Source organism: Ranitomeya variabilis, chromosome 4 (genome assembly GCF_051348905.1).
Source record: "Ranitomeya variabilis isolate aRanVar5 chromosome 4, aRanVar5.hap1, whole genome shotgun sequence".
Taxonomy (NCBI): domain Eukaryota; kingdom Metazoa; phylum Chordata; class Amphibia; order Anura; family Dendrobatidae; genus Ranitomeya; species Ranitomeya variabilis.
The window spans coordinates 693652695-693672815 of record NC_135235.1 but is presented as its reverse complement, the minus strand read 5'-3'; the positions used below and the strand labels follow the sequence as shown (position 1 = coordinate 693672815).

Below are 20121 nucleotides of genomic sequence, written 5' to 3'. Positions count from 1 at the left end.
GGCACCTGTAGCCCATTTCCTGCACACGCCTGTGCACGGTGGCTCTGGATGTTTCCACACCAGACTCAGTCCACTGCTTCCTCAGGTTCCGATCACCTCTTCTCGTTGTACAGCGTTTTCTGCCACATTGTTTCCTTCCAACAGACTTACCATTGAGGTGCCTTGATACAGCACTCTGGGAACAGCCTATTTGTTGAGAAATTTCTTTCTGGGTCTTACCCTCTTGCTTGAGGGTGTCAATGATGGCCTTCTTGACATCTGTCAGGTCGCTAGTCTTACCCATGATGGGGGTTTTGAGTAATGAACCAGGCAGGGAGTTTTTAAAAGCCTCAGGTATCTTTTGCATGTGTTTAGAGTTAATTAGTTGATTCAGAAGATTAGGGTAATAGGTCATTTAGAGAACCTTTTCTTGATATGCTAATTTATTGAGACAGGTTTTTTGGGTTATCAGGAGTTGTATGCCAAAATCATCAGTATTAAAACAATAAAAGACCTGACAAATTTCAGTTGGTGGATAATGAATCTATAGTATATGAAAGTTTAATTGTAATCATTACATTATGGTAAATAATGAAATTTAACACTATATGCTAATTTTTTGAGAAGGACCTGTAAATGGATTTGATTGGCAGGAAAGCTTCTCCTTGGCCTCAATAGATATTGAAAGTCTCTACACTAGGATTCCACAGGCTTTAGGAACAGAAGCCATCAGAGACGTTTTGAAAAGTACCCCAACAGATGACAACACCATTTCCTTCATATGTGATGGTCTCACAATCATCTTGAGGAATAACACGTTCAAGTTTGATAACACATGGTACAGACAAATAGAGGGTACTGCCATGGGTACTCCTGTCGCATGTACCCTGGCAAACCTCTATTTGGCTGTATTTGAAGAGAGATACATTTACTCTTCAAAGAATCCTTATTTAAAACATATAAAATTCTATGTCAGATTCGTGGATGACATGTTCTTGGTGTAGGATGGGGACCAGGCCACTTTCACACATTTTGTGGAATACCTGGGGCAATCGAATACCATGAACATGAAATTCACTTTTCAGTTTGGTGGAGCAGAATTGGTGTTCTTAGATGTTGGTTTGAAAGTAGATACAGAGGGACTGCATACAGAAGTATATCGCAAGCCATGTTCCTCAAATTCCCTGTTAAATTTCGATAGCGCTCACCCTCCATATACAAAAAGAGCTCTGCCCTACAGTCAATTCTTGAGGGTTAAAAGAATTAATAATAGTGTTAACGGTTTTAAAAAACAATCCCAAGAATTGTATAGGAGGTAGGTTCGAAAATAGAGGTTACCCCAAATCTATTCTAAATGCGGCTTTAGAACAAGCAACAAATGTAGGCTCCAATAGAACAAAAAAAGAAATAAAAAAAGACAAAAAATTTGTATTTTGTTTTAAGTATGGGCCAATGGACACACAAATTAGAGCTGCGATCAGAAGAAATTGGCAGATCCTTAGTCAGGATCCCGATCTAAAAGAAATGGCAGAAAGAGGTCCGCTATTTGCTTGTCGCCGCAGTAAAAATATTGGTGATTCTTTAGTCCATAATAGAGTAACGTCTCCTGTCATGATCTCAATGGCAAGAGAACATAGCATCAGCATATATAGGAACTAGCTCTTGGAAGATGGAAACTGAGCTGACCATGAACTAAACCTAACGCACAACTAGCAGTGGCCGGGTAGCATGCCTACGTTGATTCTAGATGCCCAGCACCAGCCGGAGGACTAAATAAAGCTAGCAGAGGAAAATATTAGTCCTAGCTCACCTCTAGAGAAATACCCCGAAAGGAGACAGAGGCCCCCCACATGTATTGGCGGTGAGTTAAGATGAAATAACAAACGTAGTATGAAAATAGGTTTAGCAAATTTGAGGTCCACTTACTACATAGCAGAAGACAGAAAGGACACTTTCATGGTCAGCTGAAAACCCTATCAAAACACCATCCAGAAATTACTTTAAAACTCTGGCATTAACTCATAACACCAGAGTGGCAATTCCTGTTCACAAGAGCTTTCCAGACACAGTAACGAAACTACAGCTGTGAACTGGAACAAAAATGCAAAAACAAACATGGACAAGAGTCCAACTTATCTAGTAGTTATTAGAGGAATACTGAAGCACCACTGTAATCGGTATTAGAGGGACATAAGTCACACAACTTCCCTCTTCGTGCCCTTTAGGCCACCCAGGATAGCTCCAAGCAAGGATATAAACAAAAAAACGGAGCAGAAATATCCGCAACAACATAGTTGTATATAAAACCAATAAAGTTTATTTAATTATAACTCATAAACATATATATATACATGTACACACTACTACGGACGCTGTATGCAGCCCGCAGATACAAAGAGGTAATACAAGAAGGGGAAACTAATGGTAGCCAATCACAAGGAGGAGCGGCACAAAAACAATGTGCCCAAGAAGACCCACCCCTAATTCAACAAGGTGCCCAGCTCAGAGCCATTTCAATGCCATGCAGAGTCTTACAGTATCTCCTATTCACAGTCAGTGAACAGCCAATGCATAAATAGGCAGTGTGCTAAGATTCATAGGGCTTACCCATAGTGAAGTCCTAGAAAGGGTCTCTCCTCCTGGTGTGGCCCCCTTCTTGGGCACATTGTTTTTGTGCCGCTCCTCCTTGTGATTGGCTACCATTAGTTTCCCCTTCTTGTATTACCTTATCTAGTAGTTGTCTAGGAGCAGGAACAAGCACAGAGAGGCTTCTGATAACATTGTTGACCGGCAAGCAACTAACAGAACAGCAAGGTTATATAGCGACTCCCACATCTTGATGGGAACAGGTGAACAGAGAAGATGAAGACACCAGTTCAATTCCACCAGTAGCCACCGGGGGAGCCCAGAATCCCAATTCACAACAGTACCCCCCCCTCAAGGAGGGGGCACCGAACCCTCAACAGAACCACCAGGGCGATCAGGATGGGCCCTATGAAAGGCACGAACCAGATCAGAGGCATGAACATCAGATGCATTAACCCAAGAATTATCCTCCTGGCCGTATCCCTTCCACTTGACCAGATACTGGAGTCTCCGTCTGGAAACACGAGAGTCTAAGATTTTCTCCACAACGTACTCCAACTCACCCTCAACCAACACCGGAGCAGGAGGCTCAACGGAAGGCACAACCGGTACCTCATACCTGCGCAATAATGACCGATGAAAAACGTTATGAATAGAAAAGGATGCAGGGAGGTCCAAACGGAAGGAAACAGGGTTAAGAATCTCCAATATCTTATACGGGCCGATAAACCGAGGCTTAAACTTAGGAGAAGAGACCCTCATAGGGACAAAACGAGAAGACAACCACACCAAATCCCCAACACAAAGCCGAGGACCAACACGACGGTGGCGGTTGGCAAAAAGCTGAGTCTTCTCCTGGGACAACCTCAAATTGTCCACCACCTGCCCCCAGATCTGATGCAATCTCTCCACCACAGCATCCACTCCAGGACAATCCGAAGATTCCACCTGACCAGAGGAAAATCGAGGATGAAACCCCGAATTACAGAAAAACGGGGACACCAAAGTGGCAGAGCTGGCCCGATTATTGAGAGCGAACTCCGCCAATGGCAAAAAAGCAACCCAATCATCCTGGTCAGCAGACACAAAACACCTCAGATATGTCTCCAGGGTCTGATTAATCCGCTCGGTCTGGCCATTCGTCTGAGGATGGAAAGCGGACGAAAAAGATAAATCTATGCCCATCCTAGCACAGAATGCCCGCCAAAATCTAGACACGAATTGGGTCCCTCTGTCAGAAACGATATTCTCAGGAATACCATGCAAACGAACAACATTTTGAAAAAACAGAGGAACCAACTCGGAAGAAGAAGGCAACTTGGGCAGAGGAACCAAATGGACCATCTTAGAAAAACGGTCACACACCACCCAGATGACAGACATCTTCTGAGAAACCGGCAGATCTGAAATAAAATCCATCGAGATGTGCGTCCAAGGCCTCTTAGGAATAGGCAAGGGCAACAATAATCCACTAGCCCGAGAACAACAAGGCTTGGCCCGAGCACAAACGTCACAAGACTGCACAAAGCCTCGCACATCTCGTGACAGGGAAGGCCACCAGAAGGACCTTGCCACCAAATCCCTGGTACCAAAAATGCCAGGATGACCTGCCAACGCAGAAGAATGAACCTCAGAGATGACTCTACTGGTCCAATCATCAGGAACAAACAGTTTATCAGGTGGGCAACGATCAGGTCTATCCGCCTGAAACTCCTGCAAGGCCCGCCGCAGGTCTGGAGAAACGGCTGACAATACCACTCCATCCTTAAGGATACCTGTGGGCTCAGAGTTACCAGGCGAGTCAGGCTCAAAACTCCTAGAAAGGGCATCCGCCTTAACATTCTTAGAACCCGGTAGGTATGACACCACAAAATTAAACCGAGAGAAAAATAATGACCAGCGCGCCTGTCTAGGATTCAGGCGCCTGGCGGTCTCAAGATAAATCAAATTTTTGTGGTCAGTCAATACCACCACCTGATGTCTGGCCCCCTCAAGCCAATGGCGCCACTCCTCAAAAGCCCACTTCATGGCCAAAAGCTCCCGATTCCCAACATCATAATTCCGCTCAGCGGGCGAAAATTTACGGGAAAAGAAGGCACAAGGCCTCATCACGGAGCAGTCAGAACTTTTCTGCGACAACACTGCCCCAGCTCCGATCTCAGAAGCGTCGACCTCAAACTGAAAAGGTAGAGCAACATCAGGCTGACGCAACACAGGGGCAGAGGAAAAACGGCGCTTAAGCTCCCGAAAGGCCTCCACAGCATCAGGGGACCAATCAGCAACATCAGCACCCTTCTTAGTCAAATCGGTCAATGGCTTAGCAATATCCGAAAAACCAGCAATAAATCGACGATAAAAGTTAGCAAAGCCCAAAAATTTCTGAAGACTCTTAAGAGAAGAGGGCTGCGTCCAATCACAAATGGCTTGAACCTTGACAGGATCCATTTCAATGGAAGAGGGGGAAAAAATATATCCCAAAAAGGAAATCCTCTGTACCCCAAAAACACACTTAGAACCCTTCACACACAAAGAATTAGACCGCAAAACCTGAAAAACCCTCCTGACTTGCTGGACATGAGAGTCCCAGTCATCCGAAAAAATCAGAATATCATCCAGATACACAATCATAAATTTATCCAAATAATCGCGAAAAATATCATGCATAAAGGACTGGAAAACTGACGGAGCATTTGAAAGACCAAAAGGCATCACTAAATACTCAAAGTGGCCCTCAGGCGTATTAAATGCGGTTTTCCACTCATCCCCCTGCCTGATTCGCACCAAATTATACGCCCCCCGAAGGTCAATCTTAGAGAACCACTTGGCCCCCTTTATGCGAGCAAACAAATCAGTCAGCAACGGCAATGGGTATTGATATTTAACAGTGATTTTATTCAAAAGCCGATAATCAATACATGGTCTCAAAGAGCCGTCTTTTTTTGACACAAAGAAAAAACCGGCTCCTAAGGGAGATGACGATGGACGAATATGTCCCTTTTCCAAGGACTCCTTTATATATTCTCGCATAGCAGCATGTTCAGGCACAGACAGATTAAATAAACGACCCTTTGGGTATTTACTACCCGGGATTAAATCTATGGCACAATCGCACTCTCGGTGCGGAGGTAACGAACCAAGCTTGGATTCTTCAAAGACGTCACGATAGTCAGACAGGAACTCAGGAATTTCAGAGGGAATAGATGATGAAATGGAAACCACAGGTACATCCCCATGAGCCCCCTTACATCCCCAGCTCAACACAGACATAGCTCTCCAGTCGAGGACTGGGTTGTGAGATTGCAGCCAAGGCAATCCTAACACCAAATCATCATGTAGATTATACAGCACCAGAAAGCGAATAATCTCCTGGTGATCCGGATTAATACGCATAGTTACTTGTGTCCAGTATTGTGGTTTATTATTAGCCAATGGGGTGGAGTCAATCCCCTTCAGAGGAATAGGAGTCTCCAAAGGCTCTAAATCATACCCACAGCGTTTGGCAAAGGACCAATCCATAAGACTCAAAGCGGAGCCAGAGTCGACATAGGCGTCCGTGGTAATAGATGACAAAGAGCAAATCAGGGTCACAGATAGAATAAACTTAGACGGTAAGGTGCAAATGGAAACAGATTTACCAAGCTTTTTAGTGCGCTTAGAGCATGCTGATATAACATGAGTAGAATCACCACAATAGAAACACAACCCATTTTTCCGTCTAAAATTCTGCCGCTCGCTTCGGGACAGAATTCTATCACACTGCATACTCTCTGGCGACCTCTCAGTGGAAACCGCCAGATGGTGCACTGGTTTGCGCTCCCGCAGACGCCTATCGATCTGAATAGCCATTGTCATGGACTCATTCAGACCCGCAGGCACAGGGAACCCCACCATAACATCCTTAATGGCATCAGAGAGACCCTCTCTGAAAGTCGCCGCCAGGGCGCACTCATTCCACTGAGTAAGCACAGACCATTTACGGAATCTTTGGCAGTAAATTTCCGCTTCATCTTGCCCCTGAGATAGGGACATCAAAGTTTTTTCTGCCTGAAGCTCCAAATGAGGTTCGTCATAAAGCAACCCCAAGGCCAGAAAAAACGCATCCACATTGAGCAACGCAGGATCCCCTGGTGTCAATGAAAAAGCCCAGTCTTGAGGGTCGCCCCGGAGCAAGGAAATCACAATCCTGACCTGCTGTGCAGGGTCTCCGGCAGAGCGAGATTTCAGGGACAAAAATAATTTGCAATTATTTCGAAAATTCTGAAACCCGGATCTATTCCCCGAGAAAAATTCCGGCAAAGGAATTCTCGGCTCAGATACAGGTGCATGACAAACAAAATCTTGCAATTTTTGTACCTTCGTGGCGAGATTATTCAAACCTGCAGTTACACTCTGAAGATCCATTACAAACAGGTGGACACAGAGCCATTCAAGGGTTAAGAGGAGGTAAGAAGCAGCTAGACAGCAATTAAGGGCTAAGCAGCAAAACTCTGAAGGGAAAAAAAAAAATAAAAAAAAATTTCCCTTAAACACTTCTCTATCTCCTGCTTCAGCCCAAACAATTAACACTTTGTGGGCCGGTCAAACTGTCATGATCTCAATGGCAAGAGAACATAGCATCAGCATATATAGGAACTAGCTCTTGGAAGATGGAAACTGAGCTGACCATGAACTAAACCTAACGCACAACTAGCAGTGGCCGGGTAGCATGCCTACGTTGATTCTAGATGCCCAGCACCAGCCGGAGGACTAAATAAAGCTAGCAGAGGAAAATATTAGTCCTAGCTCACCTCTAGAGAAATACCCCGAAAGGAGACAGAGGCCCCCCACATGTATTGGCGGTGAGTTAAGATGAAATAACAAACGTAGTATGAAAATAGGTTTAGCAAATTTGAGGTCCACTTACTACATAGCAGAAGACAGAAAGGACACTTTCATGGTCAGCTGAAAACCCTATCAAAACACCATCCAGAAATTACTTTAAAACTCTGGCATTAACTCATAACACCAGAGTGGCAATTCCTGTTCACAAGAGCTTTCCAGACACAGTAACGAAACTACAGCTGTGAACTGGAACAAAAATGCAAAAACAAACATGGACAAGAGTCCAACTTATCTAGTAGTTGTCTAGGAGCAGGAACAAGCACAGAGAGGCTTCTGATAACATTGTTGACCGGCAAGCAACTAACAGAACAGCAAGGTTATATAGCGACTCCCACATCTTGATGGGAACAGGTGAACAGAGAAGATGAAGACACCAGTTCAATTCCACCAGTAGCCACCGGGGGAGCCCAGAATCCCAATTCACAACAGTCTCCACAAGGAAATTGGTTACAAGCTGGAATCCCCAAAGGTAATTTCAAGTGTGGCCATTGTAACTTCTGTAGCTATCATCTAACGGGAACTTCTCTAAAAGTTGGCTCCATTTCTCATATAGTGCGAGATTTTATCTCTTGCAGAACATCTCATGTTGTTTATATTCTATATTGCCCTTGCGGATTTTTTTACATCGGCAAGACAATCCGCCCGCTGTTTGTCCGTTTTAGAGAACATCTCAACTCTATACGCACAGGTAAGGGAGTACCTCATTTAATTAAACATGTAAAAGAATACCATGAAGGTAATGCCCAAGTATTGCGATTCGCAGGGTTAGAAAAATTGTCCTTGCCGCAACAAGGGGGTAATTTACATCGTATGTTGTTGCGCAATGAAGCGAGGTGGATCTTACGTGCAGATGCATCAGGACCGATAGGGTTTAACGAAAAAATTGATATGTCTGTTTTTTTGTAAAAAGGTTTTGTTTCTTGATAGTTTGTAATCCTCATAGTTGTATTTGGTGCTGTTTGTAATTGTTTTTAATTTTTCATATGTTTGTTAGTTTATGTATATTCACTTGTGTTCTGGTTAGTGGCCATACGTCCACTAAGACGTGTAAGGAGGAGGGAGGGGTCAGAAGATCCTACAAGTCAAAAGACCCACCTTACTTCCTTCCGTCATAGGACCTGTTAAAGTGCTTTAAGCACGAAACGGCCGTCGTCTGTGTGCGTTCACTACCCTCCCTGCTACACATAAATATGTGTGAATAAAATCGTTACGTTCAACACCGGTGAGTGCGCTTTTACTCTTTTCTACTGTTGGATATTCATATGAACTGTTTTTCAAAAAGCTGCACCCGGGTGGAACCTGTTTATAAATCGACCAAAAGGCTATATACGTTTATTTTATGGAAGTCAGAGATATAAGGGTCTAACTGATTACGGTGGTGCGGAGGTGTTATTTTCTCCTATATATTGAGTGTTTTAACACCCCATCTTTGACAGGGTTTAGAGCAAGTGGCAGAAATGGAAGGAATTCTAGCAAAGATTGTTACCATCTATGCGGATTTTGCATTTGAGGCCAATAGGTTGGCAGCAAGAGAGCGCAGCCTTCATCAGCGACGTCGCCGGCGCTTTTGGATACATCCCATCAACGCACAACGATTGACCCGTGGCATCTATTTAACTCTGTACATGGAACTGAGGCAGAACCCGGGCAAGTTCTTCAACTACGTGCGCATGAGACCTGAACACTTTGACATTTTGATGGAACGTGTTGGGGACTTAATCCGGAGAAAGGACACGTATTTGCGTTTTTCCATCTCACCGGCGGAGCGTCTGATGGTGACACTTTGGTAAACCTTTTTTTTGTATTTATTTTGCTTTATCATTGTTCATAGTTAAGGCTATGTGCACATGTTGTGTATTTTTGCTGCTGGTACGCAGAGAATTTAATGCTGCGTATTCGCAGCATTTTTCCTTGTGTTAACAGTACCATGTAACCCTATTGAAAACCACATCCGCAGTGACCATGCTGCGGAAAATACTGCACTGAAACGCTGCTTTGCATTTTCTGTAGCATGTCAATTATTTTTGCCCATTCCACAGCCTTTAACACCTGCTCCATAATAGGAATCCGCAGCTGTAAATACGCCGGTTTAAATCTGCCAAAAACCCACAGAAAAAACAAATCCGCAGTGCGTTCAACCTGCTTTTAAAAAAAAAAAAAAAAAAAAGGTTTTGAAAAATAAACATAATATTCTTCTGTGTGGGAAAATAGTCTTAAACTGTAATGTTGTTGCTTGTAGTTATTAATAATAATATTTTTTTTCCCCACAGATTCCTTGCAACTGGAGAATCCCTTACCTCCCTTCATTACCGATTTCGGCTCGGGATTTCCACAATATCTGGGATTGTGAAACAAACCTGCCGTGCATTGTTATTTTTTACAGGAGGAGTGCATCCCAAATCTAACAACGGACATGTGGCTTGAGTGCAGAGAATTTAAAAAAAAATTGTCATTTCCCAAATTGCTTGGGTGCCGCGGATGGCAAGCACATAAGGATTGCTAAACCTGCAGGATCAGGATCTGAATACTACAGTTACTAAAAATACTTTTCTATTGTGCTGATGGCCATAGCGGATGCCCAATGCAAATTCATTGCGGTGGATATTGGTGCCTATGGCCGCTCAAACGAATCACAGGTTTTTAAAACGTCTGCTATGGGGACACATATCAATTTACACCGCCAAGACCACTCCCTGGAACCTCTGGCCCACCAATGCCATTCGTGTGTGTTGGTGATGAGGCATTACAGCTGTCACCACACCTTCTAAAACCACACTCCAGAAGTGGATTAACCCGAAGTAAGAGTTTTTAGTTATCGGTTAACTCGAGCCAGACGAGTGTTGGAGTGTGCCTTTGGGATTTTAACGGCAAAATGGCGAGTGCTGTTAACCACAATCAAAGTGCAAACTGAGACTGTGGATGAGGTGGTGAAGGCTTGTGTGGTGCTGCACAATTTCGTCATTTCAAAGGAACCGGTTGCCATGGAGAATGAGGAGTCTGAAACCACCTTGCGTGACTACCAAAGTATATCTGCTCGTAGCGCAGTTGCTGTTTCAAGAACGAGGGACAAATTTGCCGATTATTTTATGTCGCCTGAAGGCAGAGTTCAATGGCAGGATGACATTGTTTGAGATGTGTTTTTTATGTAATGTATATTTGTATTACCCAAATCTTTGACAAAGTCACTCTCCTGATTGTACCTGCTGAAGTTACACTTTTGATATACCATGGTTTTTATTGGCACCAAGTTTTACATGTTTCCCTAAAGTTTGGTATGTTTTGTAATAAACCAAAGATGTTATACCTTTACAACTAGTGTTCTGTTTTTGTCCCTTTTTATTTTTTTTACACATATTTAAAAGAAGACACTTGACAATAAAATTGTTTACATTTTTATTAAACACATTCTTATTACAAACATAAGTAATTTTCACCCAAAAAAGTTTTTAAAGATAAACTTCATAAATCTGTAAAATATGGGGTGGAGATACTATCGGAGGGGCTGGAAGGTTGGACCACGTCGATAGTGGGGAAAACCCTACTGGGTTGGAGTTGATCTGAAGTGGAAGGGGGGGAGAAAACATGAGGTTGAGCAGGGAGGACAGGTTGGGCGAGGGGGTTGGATTGGTGTATGTGGGAAATTGTAAGGTACACGAAGCTGGGACGGAGAAGGAATATTTAACGGGGAAGGAAACAGTGGGGAAGACATTTGGAATTGGGATGGATTTTGAAATTGGGACTGGATTTGGAATTGAGATGGCTTTTGGATTTGGGACTGGTTTTGGAATTGGGACTGGTTTTGGGACGGATTTTGGAATTGGTTATATTTGAAAAAAACTGACCGTCACATCCATATATAGACTAAGTGTGAACAGGTGCTGAACCTAAAGTAACCAACTCATATATAGTCAAGTAAAAAAAGGCAGCACTGTTGTGAATTTGGTTTTTGGGCTCCCCCGGTGGTCACTGGTGGTACTGGACTTGTGTGCTTCACTTTCTCTGTTCACCTGTTTCCATCAGGATATGGGAGTATCCTATTTAACCTTGCTGCTCAGTTATTCTAGTGCCGGCCATCAATGTAACCAGAGCCTTTCTGTTGCATGTTCCTGCTTCTAGACTACTATCAGCTAAGTTGGACTCTTAATCCTAAGTTTGTTTTGCATTTTTGTTCCAGTTCACAGTTGTGTTATTTTTCTGTAGCTGGAAGCTCTTGTGGGCCGAAATTGCCACTCCGGTGTCATGAGTTGACACATGAGTCTTAAAGTAATTTCGGGATGGTATTTTAATAGGGTTTTCAGCTGACCGTGAAGTTCCCTATTGTATCTTCTTGCTATCTAGTAAGCGGACCTCGCTTTGCTGAACCTACCTTCATACTGCGTATGTCTTTTCCTCTGAACTCACCGTCAATATATGTGGGGGGCTTCTGTCTCCTTTTTGGGGGAATTTCCCTAGAGGTAAGCCAGGTCTGTCTTTTCCTCTATTAGGGTTAGTTAGTCCTCCGGCTGGCGCTAGGCGTCTAGGGATAAAACGTAGGTACGCCACCCGGCCACTGTTAGTTGTGTGGTAGGTTTAGCTCACGGTCAGCTCGAGATTCCGTCACCCAAGAGCTGTTCTGTTATTTATGTTCTCTGACGTTCCCTTGCCATTGGGAACCATGACAGTATGGCCGGCTGAGGGTTAAAACCGTTGGCAGAAGAAAGGAGAGAAAAAGAAGTCTGCAGATTTTTTTTTTTTTTTTTTCTTCTGAGCTGGCTCTATAGTTCACTCAGTTGCATTTCTGCTCTAATTGCAGCCTTTGCCTCTCTCTCTCCTTCTAATCCTTGAATGGCTCTGATCTCACCTGATTAAAATGGATCCTCAGAGTTTGGCTACAGGTTTGAATAATCTTGCTACGAAGGTTCAAAATTTACAGGATTTTGTTATTCATGCTCCTATATCTGAACCTAGAATTCCTATACCAGAATTTTTCTCCGGGGATAGATCTCGTTTCCTGAATTTCAAATATAATTGTAAATTATTTCTTTCCCTGAGATCTCATTCCGCTGGAGATCCCGCACAGCAGGTTAGGATAGTAATTTCCTTGCTGCGGGGTGACCCTCAAGACTGGGCATTTGCATTGGCACCCGGGGATCCTGCGTTGCTCAATGTGGATGCGTTTTTTCTGGCTTTGGGGTTGCTTTATGAGGAACCTAGTTTAGAGATTCAGGCTGAAAAAACCTTGATGGCCCTATCTCAAGGGCAAGATGAAGCTGAAATATACTGCCAAAAATTTCGTAAATGGTCTGTGCTTACTCAGTGGAATGAGTGCGCCCTGGCGGCGAATTTCAGAGAGGGTCTCTCTGATGCCATTAAAGATGTTATGGTGGGGTTCCCTGCACCTACAGGTCTGAATGAGTCCATGACAATGGCTATTCAGATTGATCGGCGTTTGCGGGAGCGCAAACCTGTGCACCATTTGGCGGTGTCTTCTGAGAAGGCTCCGGAAAATATGCAATGTGATAGAATTCTGTCCAGAAGCGAACGGCAGAATTTTAGGCGAAAAAATGGGTTGTTCTTCTATTGTGGTGATTCAACTCATGTTATATCAGCATGCTCTAAACGTACAAAAAAGGTTGATAAGTCTATTTCAATTGGCACTTTACAGTCTAAGTTTATTCTGTCTGTGACCTTGATTTGTTCATTATCGTCAATTACCGCGGATGCCTATGTCGACTCTGGCGCCGCTTTGAGTCTAATGGATTGGTCCTTTGCCAGGCGCTGTGGGTTTGATCTAGAGCCTCTGGAAGTTCCTATACCTCTGAAGGGTATTGACTCTACACCATTGGCTAGTAATAAACCACAATACTGGACACAAGTGACTATGCGTATGAATCCAGACCATCAGGAGATGATTCGCTTCCTTGTGTTGTACAATCTTCATGACGTTTTGGTGCTCGGATTACCATGGTTACAATCTCATAACCCAGTCCTTGACTGGAAAGCAATGTCTGTGTTAAGCTGGGGATGTCAGGGGGCTCATGGGGACGTACCTTTGGTTTCCATTTCGTCATCTATTCCCTCTGAGATTCCGGAATTTTTATCTGATTATCGTGATGTTTTTGAGGAGCCTAAGCTTGGTTCACTACCTCCTCACAGAGATTGCGATTGTACCATAGATCTGATTCCGGGCAGTAAATTTCCTAAGGGTCGTTTATTTAATCTATCTGTACCTGAACATGCTGCTATGCGAGAATATATTAAGGAGTCCCTGGAAAAGGGACATATTCGTCCTTCTTCATCTCCCTTAGGAGCCGGTTTTTTCTATGTATCTAAAAAAGATGGCTCTTTGAGGCCGTGTATTGATTATCGACTTTTGAATAAAATTACAGTCAAATATCAGTATCCTCTGCCACTGCTGACTGATTTGTTTGCTCGAATAAAAGGGGCTAAGTGGTTCTCTAAGATTGATCTCCGTGGGGCGTATAATTTGGTGCGAATTAAGCAGGGGGATGAGTGGAAAACCGCATTTAATACGCCCGAGGGCCATTTTGAGTATTTAGTAATGCCTTTTGGTCTTTCAAATGCCCCTTCAGTCTTTCAGTCCTTTATGCATGACATTTTCCGTGAATATTTGGATAAATTTATGATCGTGTATCTGGATGATATTTTGATTTTTTCGGATGACTGGGATTCTCATGTCCAACAGGTCAGGAGGGTTTTTCAGGTTTTGCGGGCTAATTCCTTGTGTGTGAAGGGTTCTAAGTGTATTTTTGGGGTTCAAAAGATTTCTTTTTTGGGGTACATTTTTTCCCCCTCTTCCATTGAGATGGATCCTGTCAAGGTTCGGGCTATTTGTGATTGGACGCAACCTTCTTCTCTTAAGAGCCTTCAGAAATTTTTGGGCTTTGCTAATTTTTATCGTCGATTTATAACTGGTTTTTCTGATGTTGCTAAACCTTTGACTGATTTGACCAAAAAGGGTGCTGATGTTGCTGATTGGTCCCCTGCTGCTGTGGAGGCCTTTCGGGAGCTTAAGCGCCGCTTTTCTTCCGCCCCTGTGTTGCGTCAGCCTGATGTTACTCTTCCTTTTCAGGTTGAGGTCGATGCTTCCGAGATCGGAGCTGGGGCGGTCTTGTCGCAGAAAAGTTCCGACTGCTCCGTGATGAGACCTTGTGCGTTCTTTTCTCGAAAATTTTCGCCCGCCAAGCGAAATTATGATATTGGTAATCGGGAGCTTTTGGCTATGAAGTGGGCTTTTGAGGAGTGGCGTCATTGGCTTGAGGGGGCTAGACATCAGGTGGTGGTATTGACCGATCACAAGAATTTGATTTATCTTGAGTCTGCCAGGCGCCTGAATCCTAGACAGGCGCGCTGGTCGTTGTTTTTCTCTCGGTTTAATTTTGTGGTCTCATACTTACCAGGTTCTAAAAATGTGAAGGCGGATGCCCTTTCTAGGAGTTTTGAGCCTGATTCCCCTGGTGATTCTGAACCTACAGGTATCCTTAAGGATGGGGTGATATTATCTGCTGTTTCCCCAGACCTGCGACGGGCTTTGCAGGAGTTTCAGGTGGATAGACCTGATCGTTGCCCGCCTGGTAGACTGTTTGTTCCTGATGATTGGACCAGTAGAGTCATCTCGGAGGTTCATTCTTCTGTGTTGGCAGGTCATCCCGGGATCTTTGGTACCAGGGATTTGGTGGCTAGGTCCTTCTGGTGGCCTTCCCTGTCTCGAGATGTACGAGTTTTTGTGCAGTCTTGTGATGTTTGTGCTCGGGCCAAACCTTGTTGTTCTCGGGCTAGCGGATTGTTGTTATCTTTGCCTATTCCGAAGAGGCCTTGGACTCACATCTCTATGGATTTTATTTCTGATCTCCCTGTTTCTCAGAAAATGTCTGTCATCTGGGTGGTGTGTGACCGTTTTTCAAAGATGGTTCATTTGGTGCCCTTGCCTAAGTTGCCTTCCTCATCCGAGTTGGTTCCTCTGTTTTTTCAAAATGTGGTTCGCTTGCATGGTATTCCGGAGAATATCGTTTCTGACAGGGGGACCCAGTTCGTGTCTAGATTTTGGCGGGCGTTCTGTGCTAGGATGGGTATTGATTTGTCTTTTTCGTCTGCGTTCCATCCTCAGACTAATGGCCAGACTGAGCGAACTAATCAGACCTTGGAGACTTATTTGAGGTGTTTTGTGTCTGCGGATCAGGATGACTGGGTTGCCTTTTTGCCGTTGGCAGAGTTTGCCCTCAATAATCGGGCTAGTTCTGCCACTTTGGTTTCTCCTTTCTTTTGCAATTCGGGGTTTCATCCTCGTTTTTCTTCCGGTCAGGTGGAGTCTTCGGATTGTCCTGGAGTGGATACTGTGGTGGATAGGTTGCATCGGATTTGGGGACAGGTGGTGGACAATTTGGAGTTGTCCCAGGAGAAGACTCGGCATTTTGCTAACCGCCGTCGTCGTGTTGGTCCTCGTCTTCGTGTTGGGGATTTGGTGTGGTTGTCTTCTCGTTTTGTCCCTATGAGGGTTTCTTCTCCTATGTTTAAGCCTCGGTTCATCGGCCCGTATAAGATTTTGGAGATTCTTAACCCCGTGTCCTTTCGATTGGACCTCCCAGCATCTTTTTCTATCCATAATGTCTTCCATCGGTCATTATTGCGCAGGTATGAGGTACCGGTTGTGCCTTCCGTTGAGCCTCCCGCTCCGGTGTTGGTTGAGGGTGAATTGGAGTACGTTGTGGAGAAGATCTTGGACTCCCGTGTTTCCAGACGGAAACTTCAGTATCTGGTCAAGTGGAAGGGCTATGGTCAGGAGGATAATTCTTGGGTGACAGCCTCTGATGTTCATGCCTCTGATTTGGTCCGTGCCTTTCATAGGGCTCATCCTGATCGCCCTGGTGGTTCTTGTGAGGGTTCGGTGCCCCCTCCTTGAGGGGGGGGTACTGTTGTGAATTTGGTTTTTGGGCTCCCCCGGTGGTCACTGGTGGTACTGGACTTGTGTGCTTCACTTTCTCTGTTCACCTGTTTCCATCAGGATATGGGAGTATCCTATTTAACCTTGCTGCTCAGTTATTCTAGTGCCGGCCATCAATGTAACCAGAGCCTTTCTGTTGCATGTTCCTGCTTCTAGACTACTATCAGCTAAGTTGGACTCTTAATCCTAAGTTTGTTTTGCATTTTTGTTCCAGTTCACAGTTGTGTTATTTTTCTGTAGCTGGAAGCTCTTGTGGGCCGAAATTGCCACTCCGGTGTCATGAGTTGACACATGAGTCTTAAAGTAATTTCGGGATGGTATTTTAATAGGGTTTTCAGCTGACCGTGAAGTTCCCTATTGTATCTTCTTGCTATCTAGTAAGCGGACCTCGCTTTGCTGAACCTACCTTCATACTGCGTATGTCTTTTCCTCTGAACTCACCGTCAATATATGTGGGGGGCTTCTGTCTCCTTTTTGGGGGAATTTCCCTAGAGGTAAGCCAGGTCTGTCTTTTCCTCTATTAGGGTTAGTTAGTCCTCCGGCTGGCGCTAGGCGTCTAGGGATAAAACGTAGGTACGCCACCCGGCCACTGTTAGTTGTGTGGTAGGTTTAGCTCACGGTCAGCTCGAGATTCCGTCACCCAAGAGCTGTTCTGTTATTTATGTTCTCTGACGTTCCCTTGCCATTGGGAACCATGACAGTATGGCCGGCTGAGGGTTAAAACCGTTGGCAGAAGAAAGGAGAGAAAAAGAAGTCTGCAGATTTTTTTTTTTTTTTTTTCTTCTGAGCTGGCTCTATAGTTCACTCAGTTGCATTTCTGCTCTAATTGCAGCCTTTGCCTCTCTCTCTCCTTCTAATCCTTGAATGGCTCTGATCTCACCTGATTAAAATGGATCCTCAGAGTTTGGCTACAGGTTTGAATAATCTTGCTACGAAGGTTCAAAATTTACAGGATTTTGTTATTCATGCTCCTATATCTGAACCTAGAATTCCTATACCAGAATTTTTCTCCGGGGATAGATCTCGTTTCCTGAATTTCAAATATAATTGTAAATTATTTCTTTCCCTGAGATCTCGTTCCGCTGGAGATCCCGCACAGCAGGTTAGGATAGTAATTTCCTTGCTGCGGGGTGACCCTCAAGACTGGGCATTTGCATTGGCACCCGGGGATCCTGCGTTGCTCAATGTGGATGCGTTTTTTCTGGCTTTGGGGTTGCTTTATGAGGAACCTAGTTTAGAGATTCAGGCTGAAAAAACCTTGATGGCCCTATCTCAAGGGCAAGATGAAGCTGAAATATACTGCCAAAAATTTCGTAAATGGTCTGTGCTTACTCAGTGGAATGAGTGCGCCCTGGCGGCGAATTTCAGAGAGGGTCTCTCTGATGCCATTAAAGATGTTATGGTGGGGTTCCCTGCACCTACAGGTCTGAATGAGTCCATGACAATGGCTATTCAGATTGATCGGCGTTTGCGGGAGCGCAAACCTGTGCACCATTTGGCGGTGTCTTCTGAGAAGGCTCCGGAAAATATGCAATGTGATAGAATTCTGTCCAGAAGCGAACGGCAGAATTTTAGGCGAAAAAATGGGTTGTTCTTCTATTGTGGTGATTCAACTCATGTTATATCAGCATGCTCTAAACGTACAAAAAAGGTTGATAAGTCTATTTCAATTGGCACTTTACAGTCTAAGTTTATTCTGTCTGTGACCTTGATTTGTTCATTATCGTCAATTACCGCGGATGCCTATGTCGACTCTGGCGCCGCTTTGAGTCTAATGGATTGTTCCTTTGCCAGGCGCTGTGGGTTTGATCTAGAGCCTCTGGAAGTTCCTATACCTCTGAAGGGTATTGACTCTACACCATTGGCTAGTAATAAACCACAATACTGGACACAAGTGACTATGCGTATGAATCCAGACCATCAGGAGATGATTCGCTTCCTTGTGTTGTACAATCTTCATGACGTTTTGGTGCTCGGATTACCATGGTTACAATCTCATAACCCAGTCCTTGACTGGAAAGCAATGTCTGTGTTAAGCTGGGGATGTCAGGGGGCTCATGGGGACGTACCTTTGGTTTCCATTTCGTCATCTATTCCCTCTGAGATTCCGGAATTTTTATCTGATTATCGTGATGTTTTTGAGGAGCCTAAGCTTGGTTCACTACCTCCTCACAGAGATTGCGATTGTACCATAGATCTGATTCCGGGCAGTAAATTTCCTAAGGGTCGTTTATTTAATCTATCTGTACCTGAACATGCTGCTATGCGAGAATATATTAAGGAGTCCCTGGAAAAGGGACATATTCGTCCTTCTTCATCTCCCTTAGGAGCCGTTTTTTTCTATGTATCTAAAAAAGATGGCTCTTTGAGGCCGTGTATTGATTATCGACTTTTGAATAAAATTACAGTCAAATATCAGTATCCTCTGCCACTGCTGACTGATTTGTTTGCTCGAATAAAAGGGGCTAAGTGGTTCTCTAAGATTGATCTCCGTGGGGCGTATAATTTGGTGCGAATTAAGCAGGGGGATGAGTGGAAAACCGCATTTAATACGCCCGAGGGCCATTTTGAGTATTTAGTAATGCCTTTTGGTCTTTCAAATGCCCCTTCAGTCTTTCAGTCCTTTATGCATGACATTTTCCGTGAATATTTGGATAAATTTATGATCGTGTATCTGGATGATATTTTGATTTTTTCGGATGACTGGGATTCTCATGTCCAACAGGTCAGGAGGGTTTTTCAGGTTTTGCGGGCTAATTCCTTGTGTGTGAAGGGTTCTAAGTGTATTTTTGGGGTTCAAAAGATTTCTTTTTTGGGGTACATTTTTTCCCCCTCTTCCATTGAGATGGATCCTGTCAAGGTTCGGGCTATTTGTGATTGGACGCAACCTTCTTCTCTTAAGAGCCTTCAGAAATTTTTGGGCTTTGCTAATTTTTATCGTCGATTTATAACTGGTTTTTCTGATGTTGCTAAACCTTTGACTGATTTGACCAAAAAGGGTGCTGATGTTGCTGATTGGTCCCCTGCTGCTGTGGAGGCCTTTCGGGAGCTTAAGCGCCGCTTTTCTTCCGCCCCTGTGTTGCGTCAGCCTGATGTTACTCTTCCTTTTCAGGTTGAGGTCGATGCTTCCGAGATCGGAGCTGGGGCGGTCTTGTCGCAGAAAAGTTCCGACTGCTCCGTGATGAGACCTTGTGCGTTCTTTTCTCGAAAATTTTCGCCCGCCGAGCGAAATTATGATATTGGTAATCGGAAACCAGAGCCTTTCTGTTGCAAGTTCCTGCTTCTAGACTACTATCAGCTAAGTTGGACTCTTAATCCTAAGTTTGTTTTGCATTTTTGTTCCAGTTCACAGTTGTGTTATTTTTCTGTAGCTGGAAGCTCTTGTGGGCCGAAATTGCCACTCCGGTGTCATGAGTTGACACATGAGTCTTAAAGTAATTTCGGGATGGTATTTTAATAGGGTTTTCAGCTGACCGTGAAGTTCCCTATTGTATCTTCTTGCTATCTAGTAAGCGGACCTCGCTTTGCTGAACCTACCTTCATACTGCGTATGTCTTTTCCTCTGAACTCACCGTCAATATATGTGGGGGGCTTCTGTCTCCTTTTTGGGGGAATTTCCCTAGAGGTAAGCCAGGTCTGTCTTTTCCTCTATTAGGGTTAGTTAGTCCTCCGGCTGGCGCTAGGCGTCTAGGGATAAAACGTAGGTACGCCACCCGGCCACTGTTAGTTGTGTG

The 20121-nt window shown here is 44.2% G+C and overlaps 1 protein-coding gene across 1 annotated transcript in view; it reads right to left on the bottom strand.

Annotated features, from left to right (window-relative positions):
- LOC143767631 (uncharacterized) overlaps positions 1-20121 on the bottom strand; it is an 850082-nt gene that overhangs the window by 537944 nt on the left and 292017 nt on the right. The window lies entirely within an intron of this gene.